Here is a 23,173-nt window from a genome sequence, read left to right on the forward strand (position 1 = left end):
ATGGAAAAGCCCTAAAATTGAATTGTGATGGTAGTCCCATAACTCTGTAAGTTTACTACAAATCTGTGAATTGTACACTTAAAATAGGAGACTTTCATGGCATGTAAGTTATACCTCAATGAAGATGTGAAAAAACGAATATCCTAAATTTCTAAAGTAACACTTTTTATGTCCACACCTCATCTTTCTTCCTGATGTTTCAAATTAATACCAGTTCAAATAGGGGGAGAAGGGTGCAATAAATTGGACCCATTCCTGATTATTAAGGGAAAAGGAAAAATCTTGCTCCCAAATGACTAATTTTACATCTAGACAGAGAAGATGAGTTCTTCCAGATATTCCCCTATATTTAGCAAATGAAATAGAAATTATTTCTATTTTAACATGCCACACATGCCTCTCTAATTACAGCATGCATCACATCAAACAGCAGTATTTTGTTTACCACTCATCTTGCAAAGACAGTGGAAACTCCTGAGAACGATGCCAGTCTTCACAGTATTTTCAGGACCTAGGAGGTGTTCAATATATGATTATACTGAATGCACGGATCTCTTCGCCAGAACCATTGAACACATTTCCATTTGCTTGAACAATATAAAGCAAATTAAAAAGACATCCCCTACTTTCCAGATCAGGGCTTCTCAACCACAGCGCTACTGACATTTTGGCCCCGATAATTCTTCCCTGTGGAGGGCCGTTTTGTGCACTGTAGGATGTATTACAGCATCCCTGGCCTCTACTCATTCACTAGATGTCAGTAGTAGCCCTCACGTCCCTACCCCCTACCCTTGCCCAACAGCTGTGACAACCAAAAATGTCTTGAGACACTGCCACATGTCCTCTGGGTAGCAAAGTCACCCTTCGTGGAGAACCGTAGCTTTAAATAGAAGGAGTATATGACAGATCAGATCAAACTGTTGTGTTCATGTTTCAACAGTGCTTTTCATGTTATCACTTCCTAAAGCTAGCGTAGCGAGAACATCAAGACTGAAAAAGCATAAACCTAGCAAATGATGATTCTCTGACCACAGGCCTTGGCCTATAATGGGGAGAAGAAAAGAAGTTCTTTCTACTCTCCTTGTAACTGTGGAGATGCAAAAGACTTGTTTTGATCCAAGGCTGACAGTTTTCAGGACACGTGGAGCTGCGGAAATCCATAAGAGATGGGTCCAAATGTCAAATGGCCTATGGCTGTAAAACAGTAATAAAAGCAGCATGTTCATTGCCAGCACTGGGCTGTTTATTATGAACTGTATCTAGGAGAACAATTTTGAAAATGCTACTGAATATTTATTAAAAGAAAAGATCTATAATAATTCAGGTCCTGACCAGCTGCTATTAGTAAATCACTAAGCCAGTTGGAACCTAAAGGTTAAGAACTGTGGTAACAGAAACTATTAAATTAAGTGTAAGTTTAATACTTCAGGGTTTTATTTTTCTCAACAACCACAGTGTTTAGCAATCCTCTTCAATACACCCTGGCACAAAATCTGAAAAGCTATTATCCATACTGTACGCTTTTAATGAGTCTCCGGACTTTTTAGTGTCAATTCTTACTTTGGAGATATTGGGAATTTCACGCTGATGTTAAAAGTTCTAGATGTACATTTTGGGCAAAATGACTGTTATATATTACAGCAAAGAAAAAAATATTCTTAACATTACCTGAATATGCTTACATATTTATCAAGATTCATAATACTTTACTGCAAAGCATCATTATTTTTTATTCAGGAAAACAAAGGAGTACGCGCCTAACCTCAACACTAACAATTTAGGCGCTACAAATGACATCATCGTAGGTTTCAGCCACTTCCGCGTTTATCAATCTATTGCATATAAGAAAAAGCTACGGTGGACAGTTACCTGTCAATTCCTAACATTTGAAAAGGAAGCATATCTTTTAAAATTACGTTTGTGAAAATATTTATATTTTTCTCTGCATGCCTATTGCTAAACATAAGCAGGTTTAGGACTCTGAAATATTAAGCATATAATTCTTAAATCCACTAAGAGAAAGAACGTACACAATATGCAAAAGCCCTCTATTCAGTCAAGCCATAACTGTACATATAATTATGGTATTCAAATTAGATTACTAATTTAGGCGTGTTCTATCATGTCAAGTGTACGCTAACATAAGAAAAGTCAATAAAATTGAATGGGAAGAAAAAAGAGGTAAAGAAAATTTAATTACTCTTTTTAGAAAATGAAAACTCCTAGCACATAATATTAAAATATATACTTACGGAAAGATTAGTGGGAAATGCAGCTTAATTATTCCTCTTGGTGGTGAGTAGTAAATACAGTATTGTCAAATCGCCCCAATAGAATGCTAACGCTGTGCCCTGGATTATCATATTTGCATTTGGATGAAACTGGGACACATGAGGCATGAAATGGCCAAATTAACGTTCATTTTACTTCATTTGAATTTCCTCACATATTTTTATAAATACAAAATACAATAAAATCACGTATAAAACACCATACTATTTTATATTGTTATTTAAATTCTCATATACCTATACTATAATTTCTCAACTACAATGGACTACGCTACTACAGTACACCGTGTGTATTGATAATTACTAAAGCTAAGATAGTTGCCTAACATTTTTATAAAACTTTAAAAACTTTATAAGCCTATGGTTATTTTAAAAAATCAGCATTAATAACAAAAGATCAACCGACTGAATGTCACAAATGCATAAGCCCTTTTGGATTCAGTTTTTTTCCACTGACGCTAAAATGTAAAATTGGCACCATGAAGCTTGAAATTGAGATTTAAAGATAAGCACTGGTACCAGCATTTTGCTGCTTGCTAGAAATTGCTTTCATCTGGAAATTGCCATTTAGCAAGGCTCATAGATATTTTTTATGAAATAAAAAATTGTAGCATCATAAACTTTTCAAACAGCCATAAAATTCCATGTACATTTCATGATTCTAACACTTCTGTATATTAATAGTTAATATCTGCTTTAACAGTAGTAAAATTAGGTAAATCATAATTTTGGAATATCAGAAGCCAAAATACAAGTTGTAAAACTAAAATAAGCTCTTTCGATTTATCCTGCATCATTTTACACTGCTTAAGAAAAAGACAAATGCTTTAATACTTTGGCATTAAATAGGGAACATAATAGCTGCTTTGGCAAGATAAAGCAAGCTACATCACTTAATGTATTTGGAGAATTCAGGAATGATATTATAAAAGGAAAACCAATAGTTTAAACTTAATCTGGCTGACTTATTTCACATACACGCACATACATGTACACACAGAACGCTTCTCACCTACAACAGCCATTGCAACAACTGAAAATAAATTTCCTTTGTATCACAGACAGCAAGTTTGACTACAATAATTTTATAGTTTAAAATGTTGAATCCTTTTATAACTTAGATGCTTTTTTAAAGCTTTTAAGATAATGAAAAAAAAGATGTTCATCTGTGAAAAAAGCTTTCCCCCAGTCTGACTTAATCGCATACATTTGCATGAAGAAACTGTGGCCCACCAAATATAAAGACTGCGGCCAATGCAGTTTCCACTATTAGTGTTTTGAGCAGACTAATTAAAAATCTCTTAAATATTCCACACCCTAATTTTTCTTTAGTAGGTATTCATGAAGACACAGGCAACATGATGGCGTGGCAAGAAGCCAGAATTTGAAATCAGAACGCCTTATTTGGGGTCCTAGGAGCTCTACCATTTACTAGCTGTGTTATTTCCATGCAGTCATCCTAACCCTGCATCTCAGTTCCCTCATCTCTGCAATGGGAGTTAATTCCACCTTTAGGTCAAAATTAAAGGATAAAACAAGTGAGGACTGAAATGCATGATATTAACTAAAACACATGGTAATTATTTCCACCATCCCCCCAAATACTCCAGCTTGTCTATAACTTAATGATGCCTGTTTTTATAAGACAAGTGAAAATTACAGGAAACTGTACTTAATATATCTCAAATAAGCCAACGAGCCAAAAGGCTCATTAGTAACTCTAACAAGATTGGTTCACAGGTCCAAACCCTCCACAGATGCTGTGGCCATGCTAAAAGCTTCGTTTTTGTAAACTGTCAAATAGTGTGTCATTATCACTGTTCCTTTCGGTGTGCTCATTCATGAATACAGCGAGACATGCCTGTTATGGAGAACCAAGCCCTTTATGTGCCAAGAAAGTGATTCTGTCATTCTTCCCACTTTCCCAAGTGGCCCTGTCCTGCTGTCAACGAAGGAGAAAAATGAAAGGAAAAGGAAAACAAGAAACGACAATGCTATCCTATAAGCAGCTTGAGGTTGAGGATCATGCTTTATTCGTGATTTTGTTGATTTCTTTCCTTTACCCCACTCCCCGTCCACTTTCCACATAGTAGGTCTTCATACTTATTGACAGTAACTAGAAGCTATATGAGAAATAGCCACTGTCATCTGTGCAGATGCAAGCGAGGAAACAGACCTGTCCCTTTGCTCTCTGCCTTTTCTTTCTATTTCATTCCTTTTGTCACCCGGCTCCCGTTCCCTCATGCACCTCATCCTGCTTTGCCTCTGGCTTCTGCCACTTTGTGTGCAAGCACTTGTCGAAAACTTCCCTCACTTAATCTTACTATCCCATCTCCCTTTCTTCTGCCTGCCACCTTGGCCTTCATCTTTTTTTCATTCTACGCACCCTCCCAGGCAGATCACAACCTCAACAACTTCAAATACACGGAAGACTTGCAAACTTTTATCTCCAGCTCAGCCTCTGTCTTGAATTCCAGAACCACAGGCTTGTGCAACTGTCAACTGAATCTCAAGCCCTGGGTGCCCCTCTTGTGCCTCACATCACACGAATCCACCCCTGAATTCATCACCTTCCCCTGCATACTGCACCATTCTCTGTATTCACTATCATGACCAATGGCACATCTGTCCTTTCAATCACCCAAGCCAGAGCCCTGGGAGTCATCCATCCCGAAACTCACCATCCCCTCCCTGCTTCTCCTCTCCTTCTCCGATCCCCCCACCTTGATCAGTCTGTTCAGACCTTAAAATCCACACAAGGATTCAACAGCTTTTTTACACAACTGCTTTTTTCCACACCACCATCCTCACATCCCAACCATTCTTTACAACACGCCCAGAGTGATCCTTCTAAAAGAACGACCTGAATTCATCTGAACCAAATATGGCCCACAAGACCCTTCCCGAAGTGGCTCCAGCCTCTACTCTCCATTTCCAGCTTCACCTACTGCCCCTGATGAGGACCAGTCTCGGGGAAATACCAGCTATTCCACAGACGTACCACCCTCTTCAGCTCCTTCATTGTGTTCCCCCTGGTTCCTCTGGCTCAGAATGATTTTTGCCAGCCCATTCCCATCCTCAGCTGCCTGGTCCCCTCCAACTCACCCTTCCAGACTCAGATCCGGCCCTGCTTCTTAAGGGAAAGTCATCTCTTTGGAGTCAGGCACCCCTGAGCGAGCCCAGCATCTTTTAGGCACTGGTTCCAACTGCTGTTAAGCGTCTTTTCCCTCCCAAGACTGAGACTCTTGAGGGAAGTGAAAGGAATCCTCTTACGTCTGAGGTTTCATCATCCAACACTATGCCTGGTGTATTGATATATATCTGGTGAATGTATAAATGAGTAAATATCACTCCAACTAAATTTGGCTCAAACATTGCCAAGCTTCTAGTGATTGATTATGTGTGAATGAGAGGTGCAGAGCTCTCTTTAGAAGGTGTCATGGAAGATATCACAAGGCCACTCAGGTTGCAATTCCCAAGTGCTGAATACAGAAGCTGTGGTGTTCTTGTGTGTAGCCATGTTACAGATTGGCTTTTTTATAGTTTAAGAAAATTGGTCTTGTGTGGTTTTATTGCCTCTGACCTATAGCATGAGCTGCTTCAACATTAAAGTTTCCCAGTAGCTTCAGCAGGTTCAGCCACGTGGGGGTGATGGAGGAAGGAGTACGGGTGGAGGTGAAAGGCCAGAGTGAGTGGAAGCAACATTAACAGCAATGACTGAGTCACAAGTACAGCGAGACCTGAACCCCAGGGACCTATCTGAACACCCTTCATTCCTTAGAGAACAAATTCACAGAAAGGCTTCCATATGCAACCTTGGGGCTCCCTGAAGACTGAAATGACAGATGCAGCAATGCTGACTAGTCACACCTTTTGGTACTTTTAGAAAATCAATTGAAATCGATTACTGACAAATGAATACAAGATATGATATGCGGGGACTGGGTCCTATGAAATTGAAGAGGAAAGTACAAGGCTGCTATTGATCAATTAAAACACTTTTTCAGAAAAACCTGTCTACTCCATAAGGTTCATAGGGTTTCAAGTGCTCTGTAGTTTAAGTAAAGGCTCCCCAATCAGGCCAAATTTCCCTGTCCTCTGCCATAAAATCCACACTTAGAAAATTGAATTTTTCGTAAGTTTTTAATCACTCACAGGCTTGAAAATTATACAGTCCTATAAAACCAAGAAGGGGGAGTGGGTGAGACATTAACATGATATACCAAAATATTATAACAACGACAACAACAAAAATAAAACTCAAAACCCAAGGGATATGAAGAACTTTTTTTAATGGGTTTTTAAAATTGTTTTATTTTGGAAAAGTGTTTCTTACAAAAGGGCACCTGCACAATACCGAGACCTCTGCAACAAACGTTGGCTCCAGTGTGAAATCAGGAAAAAATAGAGGAGGTGGGGCTCAGGGAAACGGTTTTGGAAATATTACACGTTGGTTTTAAATTCTGCCCTTTCCCTCTGCATTTAGAGTGGCGTTAGACTAGGATGCAGACACAGAAGATGTGACACAATGTTCCTTTTCTGAGACAACACACTTGCACTTTGCTTGTGAGACATACTTGTTCATTTACTTTAAAAACCATCAGTTAATTGTGAACAACACATGACACTGCTGTAGTAATACTCACTACTGATTAAATCATTTTTGATTTAATTTTTTAGAAATCACCTAAGAAAATCTCAGGTTGCTACACTTCTCTCTTCGATGAGAGTGACGCAAGCATGTGACATCAAACACAAAGTTTGCACGCCTCTCCACTGTGTCCCATGATCAGTGGAAGGCTTTATGCTTCCTATTTCACAATGCTAACATGGGGGTTTCTTTTCTGAGCTCATTGCATGAACTAAGCTTTAAGCTATTCCTCCATAGAGATCTGGAAGACGGTGGGCACGGACCTTTCCACCATCCCTTTAGCTCTATCCTAGGGTCACTGTGGGGAGAGCATGAGATGGTATAGGATGATTTTGAGAAGCACAATATAGGATATCTATATGACACAGCTGAACCATAAGAAGGCCCCCAAATTGGATGCAGTAGAATGCTAGGCCTCATCAGACTCCTGGCCTCCACTCTTGGCTCAGAAACACACTAGTGTTATCTTGGACAAGTGCTCTGACCTTTCTAGGCCTCAGCTTCTCCTTGGGCAATAAAGGATAACAAAGTAACCACACAAGGTCACTGATTAAAGTAAATATTGTTTGTACAGTCCTTAGCATGGCAGCCAGCCCACGGTAAGGGCTCTGTGTTAGCTATTCATTCCATCCAGTAAGGATGTGGCAGATAAATCATACTCGGAGCTGTCTTTCCCCACACCCACCCCTCGCCCTCAAATTCAGCAACGTCCCAGCCTTGCGGGACTGTCTCTGCCATGTTGCACATGAACAGCTTGCTTGTAGAACCAAGACTAGTATAACCTCCAACAAGTTTCTCCCGGATGTATGAGGCAAGAGCTCTAGAAATACAATCAGCCCCAGGCTCCCCAAGCCCAAAGGGAAGATAATTCAAAACAGTAGAGATGACTGGGGAGAGTAAATGCTCTTCACTCACTTTATCCATATTAAAATTAGCTTGCATTTCTTGTACGTAGGTCTTCTGACAGCAAGGATAGCTAGACGTCGGAGGCAAGTTATTTGGCGATTTAGAGGTAAGCCAATAAATAGTTAACATAGACAAAAAATAAAACTGAACTGTGTAAATTCTAAAGAATGAGTTAAAAGTAAATTATGGACCCAGGTCGAGTCACAAAAGTGACTGAGGAAGATTTTTACTGTAGAATGACCCAGAGCAGAGGAGCATTTGAAATGTAAGGAAAAGCACTTGAAAGAGTAAAAAGGAATATTTGTACTCTGACAAGGAGGGCTAAAACTGCAGAAAGACTCAGTTGATGGCAAGGACTCTATCTGGTACCCTCCTGGGAGCTCACACCCAGAGACTTCTGATTTGATTTGATTTTTTTTTTAATTGAGATATAATTGACATATAACACTATTCATTTCAGGTGTACAACATAATGAATCAACATTTGTATATATTGCAAAATCATCACCATGATGAGTAGTTAACATGTCACCTCACATAGTTACAATTTTTTTTTCTAGCGATGAGAACTTCTAAGATCTACTCTCTTAGCAACTTTCAAATATGCAAGCCAGTATTATTAACTGTAATCAACATGTTGTACAGAGAGTTTTGACTTTAAAAAAAAGCGCACTTAGAACATCTGTATTGAAGTACCTTTCAGTGGTAGGATACCAGGTTTCTTTAGATATTAAATCAGTCTGTAAGCCGTCTGTGGCCCACGTGCCCTTTACAGAAATTAGATTTTTATATCGAGAAAACAGAGTAAATATTTACCAAGGGCCAGAATACTATGTAGATCTGGATGATAATCTAAGAAAGCCACAGGAAAAAAGCCTTTCAATCATTCCCAACTTTCGGAAGTCAAGTGAAAAGTTTGACAGGCTGTGGACCAGACTTTTAACAAAGTAGAGTCCATGGGGGATTGGTTCCAGGACCCGTGAGGATACCAGAATCAGTGGATGCTCAAGTTCCTCATATAAAATAGCATTATATTTGCATAGAACCTTAAAGTATATTCTCCCACATACTTTAAATCATCTCTAGACTACTTACAATACCTAATACAGTGTAAATGCCATGTAAACAGTAAATATGTAAATGCTACAATATGTAAATAGCTGCTGGAGCAAAGCAAATCAAATTTTGCTTTTTGGAACTTTCTGGAATTAAAAAATATATACATTTTCAACCCGAGGTTAGTTGAATCCACAGATGTGGAACCCGAGGATACGGAAGGCCAACTGGACTGCTCACACAGGACCCCTGAAACTGCTTCCCACCACACTGGTACTAGGGCCCAGAGGAAGCATGCTTATTTAATATGAAATGTAAATTACTTCCATTTCTGAACATACAGTACACTATGCTGCAAAGTGCAAGGCCTCTCTCTCTGCCCCAGGGGTGTTCTCCAGCTGGGACTGAATTCATGCCCACAGATGATGCTGATTGTGGATCGATGGATGACCTGCTTGCGGTTGTTCACTAGGCTGTGTGGATCCTGCAGCTACATCTGCAGGCGGGAAACAAACCCGGGAGTGCTGTCCTCCAGCGGGAAGCGTGGGGACGGTAACATACCATTTTCTTTTTCTTGATTCTCTGAATATGTGAATAGGGAAGTGAAAAGCAATGGAATCCACTTCAAACCGAAGGAGAAAAACTCATTTCACCTGCTGGCATCTCTACCATGTGCTAATGTAGGCAAGCTTTTAAACAATAATTATGATAATAATAATAGCTCCCAGTCATGGAGAACTATCTGGTGAGTTAAGCACTTTGCATACTTTACTGCTTAAAGAAAATTTCCTCATCTGTAAATTAAAGATAATAATGCACCCATTTTATTATGTTATTATGAGGATTCAAGGAGAAGAGATGGAAAAAGCAGTTTGCAAGTTGAGGCAGCAGGGCCAAAAAGGACAGGGTTTGAAAGAGACAGACATGGGTTAAAATCCTAACTGCGATTTCTACTATTTGATCTTGTTGAGTCCCAGTTTCCTTTTCTCCAAAGTGGAAATGAAGCTACCCACCTTGGAGAGGAATTGAAAGAGACATTTGGTCAAACACCAGCTGGTGTCTGCATTACCAGGAGGTATTCAATAAATGCTCATACCCTCTCTCCTATTATACATGTGAACTGCTTCTGTTAACCTCCATCAGCAGCCATTCAATGTCCACAGAATCCAAAGATGCATTTCCTTTCCTAACGATAATTTTACTCAGTTTAATAAGCCAGACACTGGTTCAGTAGCTTTAAATCTATGAACTCACTTAATCCTCACCACAATCCAGGGAGGTAGGTACTGTTATCCCCATTTTACAGACAAAGACACTGAGGCACAGAGTTTAGGTAACTTGCCCAGATTCAAACAGATGGTACCCGAGCTGCCAGCATGGCTCCCTAGTCTGTCCTCCTAACCATGATGTGACAGTGCATCATGTTAGGAGGGGGTCAACCTGTTTGTGCTTCCATGCTCAGATGTAATCTCTTCTAGAGATAAGCAATGGCTGCTCTCACCAAGTACAAAGTGCTGACTATCTTTTCAACTTTTGAAATTACATTTTGTGTATTTTCTTAGAATTCCTTAAAAAAAACTATGATATGTTTTTAAATGAGGTGCCTATAACTAGTTCATCTTGTTCCATGTGCTAGAATGCTATAAATAAATGTGCTTCTTTTTCTAAAGAGTAACTAAATAAATCCTACATCAAAACACAACCCTGAGTTTTGGTTTAAATGTTTATTACAAGTCCAAATTAAAAAAGATATATTAGGGCAGTCGATGTTACCTGTTTTTTTAAACTAATGACTTCTATACCAAAAAATTGGAATATTCTCCTTATTTCTAATATTCACTGTCTTAATAGTCATAGCAGTACTGTATGGTATTTCAAAGTACTGCTTTTACAAATTTAATCAACTCAAATATTAAACATCAATGATGATAATCTATTGCTCTGCTTAAAAGGAATCTCTAGGGGACAGATGAGAGAAAGGTTAAAGAATTCTAGAATTCTATCCTTCAAAGTAGGGCAGGGCAGCTACCTATAAATCATGCTCTTTGTTTATTAAGATAATTAAGCCTATCAGTACACTTAACTTTCAGACTCAACAATTGTCTGGCATGAACAATTTCCACTTTTTCTAAAACAAAGGGGATGTGTTCAAAGGGGTCCTCTGCAAGCTCTCTGTACAATGCATGCTATTTTAAAACATGATTTATGTGTCTAATTCCTGGAGCTGCCTTGAAAAATATACTGGGGTTTTCCTTGCACAATCCCTATTAGGAGAAGACACTCCAATTTGAAGAGTGCACTCTGTTTCAGACTGCAGGGTGCTATATCATGTCAACATTTTTATTAAATACGTTCAAGCTAGACCTTAAACAAATGGAATGGAGAGCCACAGCTGCAGCCACTGCAGAGACAGTTATCCTGACGCGAGGCTTACATAAGAGGTGCAGGACAGTGAGGGTGAAACCCAAGTGTCATCATCTGAACACTATTGCTTTGAGACTTGCTCACATTCTTAAAGCGTATGAAATCACACACGCTGAGCGGGTTTCTCATTTTATTTGCCTTATAGCACAAAACTCTAGGTTGACATATAAGTTGTCTTTCCCTAAAGGACTGGGCTCCAATTACAACTTCTGCCTAGGGGAAGAGAAAAGTGGGATGCGCGGGAAGCCTGGAGGCCTGAGAGGGAATGACTTAGCCCCCATCCCCAAAGATCTATCGCATCCAGGAATATTACTAGAGTCATTCCCTTGAGGACTTGGGATGGAGGTGACAGGACCCCCCTACCACCCCCCAGTCCCCCCCCCCGCGCGCGCGCGCACACACACACACACACACACACACAGTCAAAGGGCTCGGAATGTGCAATCAGCAGCAGGCAAAATGCCCTCAGAGCACCTGTCCTCTCACAGCACATTTCCAACTGGCACGTTCAGCAGAGGCTGGAGCCAGTTCTCCCGGGACTGCTTCCTCTCCCCACGTGCCCTGTCCGCGGCTTCGCACCCTCAACTCCCCAAGCTGGAGCCCTGCTAACAAGAGGTGCCACCCCCAGCTTCCCACGACGTGAAGATAACAAAAACGAACCTCCCCTTCCCGTGGCGCCCTCCAACTTCAAAAACTACAGTCAACTTACTGGGACGCAGGCGACAGGGAGCCTTCGGGGGGGACCGCGCTCCCGCTGCGCACAGAGCGCCGCGGCCCCGCACTGCCCGGGCGGCGGCGGGTGCGGGGCGAGGTGCTGCCGCTCTGCACCAGCCGCCTTGGCTCCGCGGTGCCAAGCGCGGCGGCGGCGGCGACGACAGAGGTTGCACCCTGCCGCGCGGTCCCGAGCGCTGCAGCTGCCGCCAGTCCCGGAGTGCGGCGCTTCGAGCCCCTGGTGCGTGTCTCCGGCTCCGAGGGAATCGGGGCTCAACAAGGAAGGCGGCCAGGGAAAAGCCGAGGCGCTGTAGCGGGGAGAACTGCTAGCCCGCTCCCAGGCGGTCGATCATATCGCGGGCGCGCCGACAAGCAAGCGGGAAGGCAGGCACGCAACGCAGTCAGCACTCGCCGCCGCGCCGCGGAGAATGACAAGCGCCGAGGCGGTGCAGCCGTGCGGGGCGCGGGGCGCGAGTGCGCATGAGCCCGGCCCTCTGCGGCACGTCACGGGGGAGGGCGGGGCGGGGAGGGGGCGAGGCGGGCGGGGAGGGGGCGAGGCGGGCGGGGCCGGGTTGGGGCGCGGGGCGGATCCGGGTGCGATGCCCCGCTCCCTCGTGGGAAGGTACCGGAAGTCTCCCGCCTGGGGTTCGGTGAACCTTAAGCTGTGTGGTTGAACTTGTTTGTCTCCAGAGTCCATTGTCTCTGAAAAACCACTGTTTAATCTAAGCGATCCTTAGGGCCCCTGGCAAGCCTACAAAAGCCAATTTAACTCAGGTTATGGTTTAACCTTAAAAAGCTGGGATTTAGGGAACAATGTACCTTGGCTGTACATTAAAGTAACTTACGGAACTAGTAAGAGCCCTTTTGCCCCGTCCGCACCCCAGAATCCAGAATAGTAAGTACATGAGAATCTCTAGATGGGGCCCAGGTATCATTAGGTTGTAAAGCTTCCCAGGTGACGCCAAGGTACAGTAGAGCTTCTCAAAGGTGTGACAGAATCTTCTGGGGATTTTGTCAAAATGCTGGTTCTGATTCAGTAGGTTTGGGCACTATGGGGAGATTCTTCATTTCTAACAAGCTCTCAGATGATGTCAGCCCTGCAGGTCCAGACCACCCTACCTTGGCTACTGGAAGTGTGGTCTAGAATCCAGAGCTGAGCTTCTGATCTGCGTGAGAATCACCCGAGTAGCTTTCTGAAAATGCAGAACATATTCACGGGCCCTATCTACAGTGGTTATGTTTCAGCCGCTGGGCAAAGGTGGGTCTCTGGAATTCCATTCCTAAGGAGCATGCTCGATGAGTCTGATATAGGTGTTGTTTGAACCAAACTTCAGGATATTAGACCAGCAACTAGGAGTTGGGAATAGACCTTTGCAGTGAGAAGCACCAAGCCGGGTATTGAACTCAAGACATCTGACTGCAAGTCCAACTCCAACTGGTGCTTCATCTCACTAGTCCAAATTTTCTACAATTATTATGTATTACTTAGTAGGAAAAATATATAAATCATGTTAAACACACACACAGCACACACACTGTATTCCTTACACATATCATTAAAGGAGGCTTAAATCTGGCCTGGGAAAAAGGCTGGTCAGGAGGGGAGGTATGGGAGTGGGGAGCAAAGTGATGGAGTAAGAGATGTTAGACGGCCTCTTCCATAGTGCATTGCAGAGGGAAGGCTGTGTAGCAGGAAACAAACCTAGATCCTGGAAAGGTGCCTTGGAGAAGAAGACCCAGGGACTAGACGTGGTCTCCTGTCTGGGAGCACAGGGTGAAACTCAGGTATTCCAGAACTTATTAATGTATGATACGTCATATACATTACCTCACTGAAATCTCCCAATGGTCTCGTAAATTGGATAAAAGAGATTTATGCTCATTTTACAGATTTTAAAATGTTGACTTGCTCCAACAGCGGAACTTGAATGAGAGTACAGATCTGAGTGTTAGACACAGCTTCTATAACTCTAAGGAAAACGATTCAGATCTTACAAGGAAAATGGTTTCTGTTTATTATTCACATCCTTTAAAGGCTGTGCCTAAGTGTTGAGTTAGAAAAGCTTTCGTTTTTGGAGGGAGAAATCCATTTTGCATCTTCACAGCAGTTTTGCAGCTCCACAAGTTGGGATACACTACAGTTACACAGGGCAGGCTTCACTGAGAGGTTCAAAGAGCGACATTCACATTTTCTGGTCACAAGTGTGATTACCATCCTCATTTTATCCAGGCCCAAAGAAGCTAAGTCATTTAGGCAAAATCCAGGCAAGAGCCAGTCTCAGGCCTCCGTCCTTCTCCTCTGCTCTCCTGTCAGCAAATGACCTCCTGAAGATTGTTTTACATTTCCAAATTTTTACTGATTTGCTATCAGTAAATTAGAACCCAAAGGTATTCCAAAGTCACTCCTTGATATAGAACCAGAAGTGTCAGGAACAATTCTTGTGCTTGCAGTAAATGCTCTGGACTATATTCCCAGTGTGAATAAAGCTTTGGAAGAAAGTGTGTGATGTTTATATGCAGTCTCCCAATCCAGAGGTTTGCTTTAGAATGCTATACTGTAAACTATGTCTGACCCACCTTTGTCTTTACTTCCAGTATAACTCTTCCATTAGAGCTATTCCTCTGTGTGATTATGAAAAAATTAATAAATGAATGCCTAATTCAAAGAGAATTCTCTATAAATGGGGGAGATGGTTGTGGAAATTTGTTAGTTCCATTTTTAATAAGAAAATATTTTAAATTACAAAAAACACAAAGTTAGCATAACAGTCATGTTGGGCCTTTTAGGAGAGGTGTCCAAAGTTGTCGTCCTGTTTTCTTAGGTGTTAGAAACTCCAATCAAAATATTTATCTGTATAGTGTATGAATTCACTTGAATATTGACTTTAAGAGAACCAGGATTTGATTTTATAAAAAGTTAATTAGTATGACCCACTGCCACTGTACTTTGAGCTACTATCATTGGCATTAAACACACGAAATATGTAATTGCCTTAATATTGGCTGTGTATTAATATTGATTGTGTCTTATCTATAATTTGTTTCTCATTAGCTGCTGTTGTTGTCTGGCAGGGATAGCAGCTATGTTATTTTTCTCTGAGGTATGTATTCCTTAATGGGTCAGCAAAGCCTGCTCTTTGGCCGAGAATTTCTTCATTCAATGCCTCTAAAAGTCCCAATAGTGAGGATTTCAATTATATAGATGCTAGCGACTCCATTGAACCTATTCTCTGCTCATTCAAGAAACTGTACCTAGAATAGATTTTTATTAAACTCTTTCTGCTGAGAATCACGGGCTTATCACTGAGCTGAAAGGTTTTGGCCCCCAAATTCTCTGTACTTGTTAATTACATTTCTTCATCCATTTCACTCAAAGAGATTCTTTGACATGAAAATCTTCCACCCTCTGTCTAATTCATAGTGATAGCCCAGTCAGAGAACTGGGGAGTCCAGGGGACTGGCAAAGTTGAGACGGAAGTGGGCACATAGAGTTAGATTTCACTAGGGGAAAATGAGGTTGCCATAAAAATGAACACGAGTTGTTCTTGATTTTTTGCACATGGTTTATTACCAGGTTTGCCTTGTTTGAGCACATGCAGCTGCTAGTAACTTCACAGGAAACCAAAACTGAATCCCTGGTGGGATGTAGGGGTGGGGGAGGTGGGAGTGGAGATAAGTAGGTTAGCATTCTGTCTTTCTTATCCTGGGCCACTTTTGAAAACTATTGAAAAGCCCAATTCCTCTTTCCCTGACACAGGAAAGTTAAGAAGCACCTGAATTTCAAATGCTTACTTCTCAACTGTTTGTTCTAAAGAGTTTGTTTAGAACTTAGGACAGCCTGATCTGGATTTTTCAGGCTAGCTCCAAAATGTTTTTTAAACCTACAAATAAATTAATATAATGTTTATTGCAACTCCAAGCTTGAAAGGAAATAGGTGCTGGATGAGGATTCTGGTCCAGTGGTAAGAGAGGGGTCTGGGGCAGGGGAGAATGGAATTTAGGGACCAAAGAGGAAGACTGCCTCTGGTCTTGGTGGCCAAGAAGCAGAGGCTGACGAAGACTGTTTATCAGTAGCCTCTGAGATGAACTTTGGAGAAGTATGAGCCTGTGACCAAGAAGAGAAATAGCAGTTGAAACTGTACCTGCAGCTTAGCACTTGCATTTCCTTGAAGTGTTAAGGGTGCCACGTTTGACTTAATCTATAGGAATGAATGATCAGCGATTACTAAATAGGTTATAAATCCCTTATAAATAGATACATGCTTAAAGAACTACTGCAGAAATGTACATTCAATTTTAATCTCTAAGAATTACCTACCTCTCCCTCCCAAGCAAGTTGTCCACTAATAGAAGGAGAAGGCGGCCAGTTGAGAGACCATGTGCACAGTTGGAACCACACAGAATTGTCTGGCTCTGGCTTCCAGCATCCCCATCTGTCAGCTGTAATCACATGGCTACCATCTTTGATTACCTAACATGGAATAACAATAGTTTTAAGCACATAGTAGGTTCCTAATGAATGCCAGATATTAGGGTTAGCTTTTTTTTTCCTCCTAGAGTTAAAGGCTGTAGCTAGATGTCTCCTAATGCCCATTTTATCATTTTAATGTAAGCAATGATTAACCATAGTTTGTAAGGGAGTGCTTTCCCTTTTTGACAGAAGACTTAAGAATGACTTTAGGGCTCCTCTGAGAACAGGGAAACCATGAAGAAAAGGCTTTCAGGGGAGATCAAGACAAAGCCTGCCTCACACTGTTACTCTCTGGCCTCACACTGTACTGCAAAGGAAAAGGCAGGGCTTAGGACTTGACACTTCCAGATCTTTCTATCGGGAGAAAGAAATTATGATGGGAAAGAGACAGTACTTACAAAAGTGAGAACAGAGAGTGTCTTAAGGAAATGTCTTTACATTGCAGATTAAAGAATGGATACCCATCATCCTTTGTCATCCTGACCTTACATATTCCTTAAATTTCTATCCTGACATTGCTGCTCAAGATTCGTGGCTGTAAAAGTGATGTGAGGATGTGTTACTCATCATGTTGACCGAGATTCCTTAGGTTCACTTTTTCCCTCTTCTGCCTTTATCACTTCCATAGAATACAATTCTCACAAGCTCAAGTTTGAAGTAAGTGTCAGAGAAAACCGAGTGTTTCATTATCAGCCAACAAACAAAAATTCAAGATTGAAAAAGGAAGGTGTACACAGTTATGGAGAGTTTTACTTGCAGGAGGAGCTAGTTGCTCGCTCTCCAAAGTCAGAAAGGTATGAAAAGCTTTCAGGGGCTAAAGCATTGCTGTCATTTCTTTCTCCATTCCTACCCTCTCAACGTTTTTTCAGCAAATAGACTTTTCTGCTCTCAATCCTGTATCCTCCCTGGAGTGGAGGCATATCTCGTTATGGAGGCACGCAAGATGACAGGGAGGGGGAATTCAGTATACTGTGGCTTTTTCTTTGAACCAGAAGCCCATTTAGGACTGGAGGAATATGCACTGTTTGCTTGACTTTCTTCCTCAGTCTGCCTAAGGTTACTTATCTGGAAAATGCAGATATTAAAAGTAGCTCTTATTATTCTCTGAAAGACTCAGCTATTTACCTATTCCTACTTCACCAGGAAGAAGGAGCATTTAGTTTCTGCTGAACTCTTTTCCCTTCCTTACTCCCAAAGAGAACACCTTCTAGAGAGGAATGCTAGGGAGGACTAGGGAGAGTGAGGGCTCCCCGAAGTTTCCGTACACTTGGCAGTGATCAACCCTACTATTCTGAACAGGCAATAAAACTCCTGGAATTTGAGATGTTGCTTGTGTGGTTGGTGGTCACACTCTCAGTGGAGACTCAAACATATTGGTTGGCGGATGAAAAAAAGTACAAGCATGTAGCCTGAAGGAAAGGCAGACCTTGGAGATTTCACAGCAATTCACATAGAAGAATTCCCAGAGGCAAAAGCCATAAAATAAACCATCACTCCAAGAGGTCTTGTAAAAACAGCAGTTGGTTTTAGAAATATTTTATCCCAAATTCCACCAAAGTGCACATGGTATTTCCTGTTTCTGGAGACGCAGAAGAAAATTAAGCCCTGTTTGAAAGAAAGCAAGCAGAGCCAGATGTTGGTGTTGGTAATGATCTGCAGAGCCTAACACTCATGTGGCAGCAGTCGGGGGAAATGTACGACAGCTGTCTGAAGCCATGGGAGCTTAATTTCTCTTGGCTAGAAAAGAAACAAAGTGTAGAGGCTGTTTTGTTTATAAATACAATGGACAGCTGAGCCCAAGAGACATTATTTTGGTTTGTAGAGCCAGTAACAGCAATTTTACATATTATTTATATTCCTTTGACATACTTTGTCCAAATCACTTATTCAAGAATGTTCAGTATCCAACCAACTATAATGCCATTCTAAAGTGATTTTTTTTTCCAGAAAATACTAGACTATTAGATTTTAAAACCAATTATAGGCGATTTGATAGTAGTTTGCTTTGTCTATATTAGTAATTAGAATTTGGTTCTGAAAATACGTGATTGGGCTTCTTGATAAAAAGAGCCTTGGGTATATAGGAGTGATTACAGTCGACTTTATCTTTTGCTATACCCCACCTTGATTCTTCTGCTTTGGTCAAACTGGTTTGCTCTTCATTGCTTCACATCCTTTGTACTTTCTTGCTTTAGTGTTTCACTGTTTTATTTTGTTTTGTTTTTTATTCCCTGTGTTATTTAATTATATTCAATTGACTTTTATGCTGATAACATTTTCCCACTTTAACAATTTATTTATTTCCTCTCTTTTAAAAAACTGAAGTATAATTGACCTAGAACACTATGTTAATTCCAGGTACATAACATAGTGACTCAATATTTCTATACATTACAAAATAATCACCAGGATATGTCTAGTTACCATCTGTCACCATACAAAGTTGTTACAATACTATTGACTATATTCCCTATGCTCGACATTTTATCCCCATGACTCATTTATTTGTAACTGGCTGTTTGTACCTCTTAATCTCCCTCACCTATTTCACTTATCCCCCCACCCCTACTCCTCTGGTGACCACCTGTTTGTTCTCTGTATCTGTGAGTTCATTTCTGTTTTGTTATGCTTATTCATTTGTTTTGTTTTTTAGATTCCACATATAAGTGAAATAATATGGTATTTGTCTTTCTCTATGTGATTTATTTCACTTAGCATAATACCCTCTAGGTCCATTCATGTTGTTGCAAATGGCAAGATTTCATTCTTCTCTATGGCTAATATTTTACTGTATGTGTGTGTGTGTATATATATATATACATATATATATGTGTATATATATATATACATATATACATATATATATGTATATATATATATATGTATATATATATCTCACATCTTTTGCATTCATCTATCAATGGACATTTAGGTTGCTTCCTTATCTCAGCTGTTGTAAATAATGCTGCAATGAACAAAGGGATGCATATATCTTTTTGAATTAATGTTTTTGTTTTCTTTGGAAAAACACTCAGAAGTGGAATTGCTGGATCATATGATAGTTCTATTTTTTATTTTTTCTGGAACCTCCATATTGTTTTCCATAGTGGTCATACCAATTTGCATTCCCACAAACAGTGCACAAGGATTCCCTTTTCTCTACATCCTTGCCAACACTTTTTATTTGTTGTCCTTTTAATAATTGTCTATTCACATCCTCTGCTCATTTTTTAATCAGTTTTTTTTAATGTTGATTTGTATGGGTTCTTTGTTTATTTTGGATATTAACCCCGTATCAGATATGTCACTTGCAAATATCTCTCCTATTCATTAGGCTGCCTCTTAGTTTTGTTGAGAGTTTCCTTTGCTGTGCAAAAGCTTTTTACTTTGATATAGTTCCATTTGTTTATTTTTGCTTTTGTTTCCCTTGCCTGAGGAGACATATCCAAAAAAATATTGCTAAGACCGATGTCGATAGCGTACTGCCTATGTTTTTTTCTAGGAATTTTATGGGTTCAGGTCTTACATTTAAATCTTTAATCCATTTTGAGTTTATTTTTCCATATGGTATGAGAAAGTAGTCCAGTTTGATTCTTTTGCATGTAGCTGCCCAGTTTTCCCAGTATTATTATTGAAAAGTCAGTCTCTTCCCCATTGTATATTCTTACTTCCTTTGTCGTAGATGAATTGTCCACAGAGTGTGGGTTCATTTCTGGGCTCTCTATCCTGTTCTATTGAACTATGTATCTGCTTTTGTACAAGTACCATGTTGTTTTGACTACTCTAACTTTGTAGTATGATTTGAAATCAGGGAGCTTGATACCTCTAGCTGTGTTCTTCTTTCTCAAGATCGCTTTGGCTATTTGAAGTCTTTTGAGTTTCCATGCAAATTTTAGAATTATTTGTTCTCATTCTGTGAGAAATGCCACTAGTTTTTAAATAAGGATTGCATTGAATCTGTAGATTGCCTTGGGAAGTATGACATTTTAACTATTAATTCTTCCAATCCATGAGCATGGTATATCTTTCCATTTGTTGTCTTGTCTTCAACTTCTTTCATCAATGTCTTGTAATTTCTGAGTACAGGTCTTTTATCTCCTTGGTTAGATTTATTCCTAGGTATTTTATTCTTTTGGATGCAGTTGTAAATGGAATTGTTTTCTTAATTTCTCTTTTTGATTGTTAGTCATTAGTGTATGGAAATGCAACAGATTTCTGTAGATTACTTTTGTATCCTGCAACTTTACTGAATTCATTTATTCTAATAGTTTTTTTGGTGGTGTCTTTAGGATTTTCTTTATTTAATATCATGTCATCTGAAAATAGTGACGGTTTTACTTGTTCCTTTCCAGTTTGGACTCTTTTTATTTCTTTTTCTTGTCTCATTGCTGTTGAATAAAAGTGGCAAGAGTGGGCATACTTGTCTTGTTGCTGATCTTAGAGGAAATGCTTTCAGCTTTTCACCATTGAGTATAATGTTGGCTGTGGGTTTGTCATATATGGCCTTTATTATGTTGAGGTATATTCCCTCAATACCCACTTTGTTGAAAGTTTTTATCATAAATGAATGTTGAATTTTATCAAAAGCGTTTTCTGCATTTATTGAGATGATCATATGATTTTTTTTTCTTCAGTTTGTTAATGGATATACCACATTGATTAATTTGCAGGAATTGAACCCTCCTTGTATCCCTGGGATAAGTCCCACTTAATCATGATGTATGATCCTTTTAAGGTATTCTTGAATTTGGTTTGCTAATATCTTGTTGAGGGTTTTGCCTCTATGTTCATCTGTGATATTGTCCTGTAATTTTCCTTTTTTTTGTGGTATCTTAACTAGCTTTGGTACCAAGGTGACACTGGCCTCAGAATAAGTTCAAGAGTGTTCTTTCCTCTGCAATTTTTTGGACTGGTTTGAGAAGGATGGTATTAGCTCTTTAAATGTTTGGTGGAATTCACCTTTGAAGCCATCTGGTCCTGGACTTTTGTTTTTTGGGACTTTTTAAAAATTATTGATTCAATTTAATCAGTCTCTTTATATTTTCTATTTTTTCTGATTCAGTCTTAGGCGATTGTACATTTTTAAGAATTTATCCATTTCTTCTAAGTTGCCCATTTTATTGGCATATACTTGTTTATAGTAATCTCTTATGATCCTTTGTATTTCTGTGGTGTTGGTTGTAACTTCTCTTTCATTTCTGATTTTACTTATTTGAGCCTTCTCTCTTTTTTTCTTGATGAGTCTGGCTAAAGGTTTATCAATTTTGTTTATCTTTTCAAAGAACCAGCTCTTAATTTCCTTGATCTTTTCTACTACTTTAAAAAATCTCTATTTCATTGTTTCTGCTCTGATCTTTATGGTTTCTTTGCTTCTACTAAGTTTGAGTTTTGTTTGTTCTTCTTTTTCTAGTTCCTTTAGGTGTAAGGTTAGGTTGTTTTTGAGATTTTCTTCTTTCCTGAGGTAGGTTTTTATTGCTATAAACTTCCCTCTTAGAACTGCTTTTGCTGTTTACCATGGATTTTGAGTCATTGTGTTTCCATTTTCGTTTGTCTCCATGTATTTTTAAAATTTCTTCTTTGACTCCTTCAGTGACCCATTGGTTATTTACCAGCATAATGTTTATCCTCCACATGTGTTTTGAGGTTTTTTTTTTTTTGTACTTTATTTCTTCACTGTTGTTTTTAACTCAAGTCCTCCTTTCCCACTTCTGTCCTTCAAATACCAGCCATACTTTAATGCCTAATGCATATCTCGCCATGTCCATGTAGTTGACCTTGATCATCATAGCTCTCCTGCTGGAGAGATCTCACTCCTGTTGGGAATCTGTAACACCTACTGTCTATATCATCCATGTGGCACTTATCCCAAACTGTTCCTGTTTCCTAGCACAGACCTTCAAAAACCCTTGGAGTTTCTTGGGTGATAAGAGTGTCTTGTGATACACATAATGAACTTCTTTGGACCATACCTGAGTTTATGCTAGTGAGATATGGAGGAAAACCAGCCATGTGCTTAGAAGGTTGGAAATTTCAGCCCCACTACCTGACCCTGGGGAGGGGAGAGGAGCTGGAGATTGAGTTCAATTAAATGGTCCACGATTTATTCGGGCACCCCTATGCAATGAAACCTCAATATAAAAACTCAAGACACTGAGGCTTGGGGAGCTTCCTGGTTGATGAACATATCAATGACTCAGAGGGTTATGCACTCTGACTCCACACAGACAGAAGCTCCTACATGCCACAGTCTTCCATACCTTGCCCTATGTACTCCTTCATCTGGCTGTTCTGTCCTATATTATACTTAGTTTGTGTTTCAACCCAAATACAATGAGAATAATCTGGGAACCTTAAAAAGAAGATAATCAACTGGTAATCTTAAATATAATATTTTCCTAAGTTCTATGAGTCATTCTAGCCAATTATTGAATCTGAAGGAGCATTGTAGGAACCTCTGAATTTGTAGCCAAGTCAGACAGAAGTGTGGGTAGCCTGGAGACCCCACTTGCAGCTGGCATCTGATGCAAGGGAAGTCTGCTGGGGACCTTGCACTTTAGCTTGTGGTATCTGATGCTAACTCCAGTTAGTATTAGAATTGAATTGAATTGTAGGACTACCAGTTGGTTTCAGGGAATTGGTATCAGAACGCAAAATTACACTGTG

General features: G+C 40.1%; 1 protein-coding gene across 9 annotated transcripts in view; it reads right to left on the reverse strand.

The window, feature by feature from the left end:
- The window catches only part of PAG1 (phosphoprotein membrane anchor with glycosphingolipid microdomains 1), a 148,292-nt gene extending 135,908 nt beyond the window's left edge, over window positions 1-12,384 (reverse strand). For 2 of the 9 annotated variants that reach the window (XR_014255395.1, XR_014255396.1), the window contains exon 1: window positions 12,038-12,053. The gene's annotated coding sequence lies outside the window, so the exon portion shown is untranslated. Of the gene's footprint in view, window positions 1-12,037 lie in introns of all 9 variants that reach the window. The other 7 variants (XM_082432857.1, XM_082432856.1, XM_082432854.1 and 4 more) reach the window with 6 other exon arrangements.
- Window positions 12,385-23,173: the final 10,789 nt, after the last annotated feature.

This window comes from Balaenoptera physalus, assembly GCF_965194825.1.
Source record: "Balaenoptera physalus genome assembly, chromosome: 17".
NCBI classification, from domain to species: Eukaryota; Metazoa; Chordata; class Mammalia; order Artiodactyla; family Balaenopteridae; genus Balaenoptera; species Balaenoptera physalus.